The 6062-nt window shown below is 48.9% G+C and overlaps 1 long non-coding RNA gene across 1 annotated transcript; it reads right to left on the bottom strand.

The window, feature by feature from the left end:
• Positions 1–241: 241 nt before the first annotated feature.
• Positions 242–1435, bottom strand: LOC147104290 (uncharacterized). Its single transcript, XR_015072389.1, has 2 exons — positions 1207–1435; positions 242–1107 (listed from the first exon to the last, which is right to left on the bottom strand). It is a non-coding gene; the product is annotated as an uncharacterized LOC147104290 (long non-coding RNA).
• Positions 1436–6062: the final 4627 nt, after the last annotated feature.

Genomic DNA, 6062 nt, shown 5'->3' with positions numbered 1-6062 from the left:
AGATGAGAACACCACACGAAGGAGAACTGGTCTTCTCTTGGTTTTCTTGCCTTTGAAGTTCAGTAATGATGTTGAGGATGAAGCACATCAGCAGGATCCCAGGAGCTAGCTCATTCATTCATTGATGCACCTACAAAAGCTGCTCCACCATCTTTTAATTATTATAAACACTTCTTGATGTTGGCAGGAGGTTATGACTCAAAGAAAGGTCAGCGTTGAGCTCAGTAACCATGAGGATTAATGGTGGTAATAAATGTTGTATTGATTTAATAATCTGAAAAATCTAACATGATTAAAGAAAAGTTGGCAAAATAACATTTTAACTCATTAAGCATAGATCTGGGTTGTTTTCTCACATGTCAAGATAAATCAGCGCAATGGCTACAGACTGAAGATTGTCCTCTCTTATTACAGGAATAAACATAACTCCTAAAATGGTATTTGTTATAAATAAATATATAATACTAGAGTACTGGAAGCCCAACTAATTTCCAACTAGCAGAATGTGCTTGAATCCCACAGTACCTTTCTTTGGAATCTTGGACCTTCAGATCGGGGACCCTTGTCTGAATCTTATTCTTTGCTAGAATTTATGGATGCATTTCACTGGAAGACATCTATATATATAAAAAGGATATGTCTGTCTGTCTGTCTCTCTGTCTGTCTCTCTGTCCGGCTATACAATCAAAAGTTATAGAGCGTACCTACACATGTGCTATATCAAAAGAAAGCTCATCATTAGGGGACTCTTGTAGGTGTATTTACTTTTTTGTCGGACAAAAATTGTGCCGACGGTATCCAAAAACCTTCAAAATTCTGGTAATTATCCGCTCATTAGCATAGAGTGACATTAAGGTCGACCAATCGTACGGTCGAGCGACCCGACGGTCGACCAATCGCTGCGTGGCAGGGGCGGGTTCGTCGCGCGTGCGGGCGGGCCCTCATAGAGTCGAGCGACAGGACGATTGACCAATCATACGCTTCGGTGACATGACGGTCGACCAATTGGTGCGTGTGTGGGCGGGGCCTAATCGTTTTGAACCGAGGTGAGTGTCAGCCATCTTGATTCCATTCTTTTTCCCGCTTTCTGCGTTTTTCTTTTCAAACCTACATTTCCAGCAAAAAAAATTGCTTTTATTAAATTGTTTTTAAAAAACTTCATTCATTTGTAAATATTTTCTCTAACCTGATGATTCTTTTTCCTACCTTTCCCCATTTTTGTAAGGCCTCAGAACCTAGGCCTCAAAGCCTGGGCCTCTCCTGCCCAGCCACGCCCGAGCTAGGTAATTGTCCCACGGCTTCTGCTAAGCTCCTCCCCCCCCCCGTTACCCGGGGCAACGGCGTCGGCCACGAGGGTCACAGGACATACACAGGGTGCGCGCACAGCAGGAGCAGCTGAGACGCGGTGTCTCTCTCTGTTCCCCGCTCGGCTCGGGCGGGGGAGCGGGGGCTCTCGGGAGTGTGGATCTCGGGCGGGCTTGGAGAGCGGGAAGGGTTACCCCGGCAACCGGGCCCGCCGGCCGTCTCTCACAGCCGCAATTGGCGGTCTTGAAGCCAGCTTGGGAGGGCGAGGCCATGTCAGTGCGTAGGGCGGCACGGAGCTCCGCGGAGCCATCGCCGGCGCTGGGCTCGTGTGCTTTGTGGCCTGCGGCCGAATGGCGGCCTGTGGACCTCAAGCTGACCGGGCGCTGAGGACTCGGCTGGGCCATGTCTTTGTGGGTGTTCGCCTCGGCCACGGCATCAGGGTGACGGCCGAGGCCGCCAAAAGCGTCCAAGGGAAGGCGTTCATCCAGGTGCCGAGGCCCGGGCCCGGGGTGGAAAGAGGGATTGGAGCGGGGGATAGGGATGAGGGCAAGGGGAGAGCGGGAGGGGGAGAGAGAGAGAGGGAGGAGGGAGAGGGGGGAGAGAGGGAGGAGGGAGAGGAGGGGGGGAGGGAGAGGGGGGAGAGAGAGAGAGGAGGAGGGAGAGGGGGGAGAGAGAGAGGGAGGAGGGAGAGGGGGGAGAGAGAGAGGGAGGAGGGAGAGGGGGGAGAGAGAGAGGGAGGAGGGAGAGGGGGGAGAGTGGAGGAGGGAGAGGAGGAGGGAGGAGAGGGAGGAGGAGAGGGAGGGAGGAGGGAGGGGGGAGAGAGAGAGAGAGGGAGGAGGGAGAGAGGGAGGAAGGGGGTAGGGAGGAGGTGAGAGGGAGGAGGAGGGGGAGAGGGAGGGAGGAGGGGAAGAGGAGGAGAGGGAGGAGGGGAAGAGGGGTGGAAGAGAGGGAGGAGGAGGTAAGAGGGAGGGGGAAGAGGGGGGAGGGGGAAGAGGTAGGAGGGGGGAAGAGGGTAGGAGGGGGAGGGGCAGAAGAGATAGGAGGGGGAGGGGCGGAAGAGGTAGGAGGGGGGAGGGGCGGAAGAGGTAGGAGGGGGAGGGGGGGAAGAGGTAGGAGGGAGTCGGCGTTTCATCAATTAGGGGCATTTCCTAATTAAGAAAAAGTCACAGAAACGGATACAGATTTATTGGCATCATTCGAACAACCAGCAAAGATTCAGCATCAAACTATGTCTGAGTTTCTGCTTCACACAGGCGTTCAGAAGCTGCAACGTAAAACTTCAAGCATTACTAACTACACCCTGGATCCCAAATATTAACCAGAATTATAATCAATGTTTAGAAGTATTTTAAAACTACATAAAATTTAAATGTGGAACAAGTAACAGTATTTTGAAATTATTAAATCGCAGATTAAAAGCCTTATGAAAGTGGCTCCTGATTCCTCCAGTCAGAGGGTAGCTGGCTTCATTGTCCTATAACACAGTCATCGCAATATAACCCACGGTCACCGCGGCTGGGCTCTAAGTCCAAGCCCTTCCCCGTGGTCTCAACCGTCCCGCCGACCTCACAAAATGGCGGCCGCCCTTCACCCACCGGGCTCTGAGTCCAGCCCCTTCCCTCACTCTCACCTTCCCTCTCTCTCTCTGTCTTTCTCTCCTTCCCTCTCTTTCTCTCCTTCCCCCCTCTCTCTCTTTCCCCCCTCTCTCTCTCTCCTTCCCCCCAGTCTCTCGCTCTCTCCTTCCCCCCAGTCTCTCTCTCGCTCTCTCCTTCCCCCAAGTCTGTCTCTCTCTCCTTCCCCCCGCCGCTCTCTCTCTTCCCCCCAGTCACTCTCTCTCTTCCCCCAGTCGCTCTCTCTCTTCCCCCCAGTCGCTCTCTTCCCCCCCCAGTCGCGCTCTCTCTTCCCCCCCAGCCGCTCTCTCTCTTCCCCCCGTCACTCTCTCTCTTCCCCCCATCGCTCGCTCTCTCTCTTCCCCCCAGTCGCTCGCTCTCTCTCTTCCCCCCCAGTCGCTCACTCTCTCTCTTCCCCCCAGTCGCTCGCTCTCTCGCTTCCTCCAGTCGCTCGCTCTCTCTCTTCCCCCCAGTCGCTCTCTCTCTCTCTTCCCCCCAGTCGCTCTCTCTCTCTCTCTTCCAACAACAACATGCCCTCAAAAAAGCCTCGGCACCGCCGGGCACCCCCAGCTAGTGTGCTATAAATCTTTGTTGTTATCTGGGAGAGTGGAACATTCTTTTTTTTGTCTTCCTAAGCTGTCAACAATTCCTTTTGTTCTCCTTAACCTCTTGTCATTCCTCTTAGCCCGTTGACCAAATTCCATTGAGTTCTGCCATGATCAGGATGGATGCCATTCCTTCTAAACATGGTATTATTTCTTCTTAGCTCCTAGACTGGCATATATTCATCTTTGCCTTCCGGGGGGGGGGGGGGGGGGGAGGTGCTGACATTAATCCATGCCCTCCTAGACTGGGCCAAATTCTTCATTAGCCTCCTAGATTACTCAGCATTCTTCGCATACTAAGTTGCCTGGCATTGTAACTGGCTTTTCTAGGCCATCTGACATTGCTCCTTCTGGGATGCCCCGGCAATCATTCTTGCCCTCAGAATGGCTTATATCATCCTCTCATCTCTCAGTCAGAAGGTTGTGGGTTCAAGTCCCACTCCAGGGACTTGAGCATAGAAAGCTAGGCTGACACTCCAGTGCAGTGCCAAGGGAGTGCTGCATTGTTGTAGGTGCCGTCTTTCGGATGAGACAGTAAACCGAGGCCCCGCCTGCTCTCTCAGGTGGACATAAAAGATCCCATGGCTCTATTTCGAAGAAGAGTAGAGGAGTTATCCCCGGTGTCCTGGCCAATATTTATCCCTCAACCAACATAACAAAAACAGATTATCTGGTCATTATCACATTGCTGTTTGTGAGACCTTGCTGTGCGCAAATTGGCTGCCGCGTTTCCCACATTACACCAGTGACTCCGCTTCAAAAGTACTCCATTGGCTGTAAAGTGCTTTGAGATGTCCGGTGGTCATGAAAGGCGCTATATAAATGCAAGTCTTTCTTTTCTTTTTAATCTGGCCTGCATTCACCCATACCTTCCTAGCCTTGCCCTTACCCACATCGGACTTGCATTCATCTGTGCCCTCTGAGTCTGGCCTGCATTCATCCTTGTCCTATTAGGCTGGTAATTCATTTTTAATCGTTAATTGTTTTTTTTGAACACACTTACTTCAGTAAACCAAATTGAAATGCATAATAACTCATGTAGTTATTAAGTAAGATTTTTTTTAAATTAGGATCGAATTGCCCTGCGTTCTCAATGTAATATTTTTCACAAATTTATGAGCAAATCCCTCCGGTTCACAACTAATCTTGAAATAGTTTAAGTTACATTACTCTTGACCAATGAGGAATGACTTTTAATTAAGCAATATTATCAAAGTGTTGAGAATCAAGTGGAACATTTCCTTGCACAGAACCTAAAATGCTGGCAGCACTCATTTCTGAGTTTTATGTGCTTGGGGTTGGGGGGAGGGGAATGTTTTTTTATTTTAATTGCTCCAGCTATGAAAAAGGTTCAATCATAATTGTTTCCTAGTTCTTTATCCCCTGCAAAACTGAATGTAGGTTTCAATCCAAGCAGAAAAATAAATCAAAGATGCCGTCTAGGTTGAGAACTTGTTGAGGCATGAGTCCCTTCTCTGCCTGCACTGTACAAAGGCACCTCTGGGTTGCCTACCCTTTAGCTCTTTCTATCACCCCCCTTATAAAACATTTTACGCAACGACGTGGTTGGTATTTGGAATGCACTGCACTGCCTGATAGGGTGGTGGATTGCAGAATTCAATAGTAGCCTTCAGAAAGGAATTGGATAAATACTTGAAGGAGAAAAAATTACAGGGATATGGGGAACGAGCCGAGGAGTGGGACTAACTGGATTGCTCTTCGAAAGAGCCGGCGCAGACTCGATGGGCTGAATGGCCTCCTTCTGTGCTGTACTATTCTATGATTCTATGATTCTTATCTTGATCAGTCCTACTGTATGTGCTCCATCACAAGAGGACATTCTCTTCCTTTTCCCTCAAAGATGACCACTTAGAATTGCTCCGGTGCCGTTGACTTAACAACAACATCACCTCATACATTGCATGTTACAGGTTCCAGGAGAGAGTGAAGCAAAAATAAAATTAAAAAATCGCTCAACCATTGTCTGACATGATAGCAGAGATGATTAGAACACTTCTGGCCACAGTGCAGCTCTAAAATTCCCCTTAACAGCAGATAAGGATTCTGATTAAACTGGGTGAGGAAGTACTCAAGAATCACTCCCCCGCGACCCCCCCCCCCACCCCATCATGTATCCTGGACAGGATTAGACCCATTATGACATTTTACTGTTGTAAGGCTTTACATATCAACCAGTGCCAAAAAAGCTCTGGCACATGTAAATCAAATAATTCAAGGCTCCCTTGAAGCAGCTTCTGGCATGTGTATAAGATAGGAAACTGCATTGCTTCCTTAGGAACTGGTCCAAGTATCTATTTAGGAACCTGTCTGCAGAATTGATCATTTCAAACCAAAAACAATCTCGGGTTCCAATAACCGCCTCACAGACAATACTCTATTTAGCAGATTGATTAGCATGCCTGTGTAAAATTTCAAACACACTACTGTATTTAACAAACTAGTTAACTTGTTTATAAAAATGAGTTAAAACATAGTTTAAAAAAATCCACATATGAACATTACACAATCATGCTAACCATGC

This window comes from Somniosus microcephalus, chromosome 19, assembly GCF_052327205.1.
Source record: "Somniosus microcephalus isolate GS21.2 chromosome 19, FLI_Smic_1.0, whole genome shotgun sequence".
Classification (NCBI taxonomy): Eukaryota; Metazoa; Chordata; class Chondrichthyes; order Squaliformes; family Somniosidae; genus Somniosus; species Somniosus microcephalus.
Note: the sequence above shows the minus strand (reverse complement) of the source record. Positions and strands in the feature narration are given on the sequence as shown.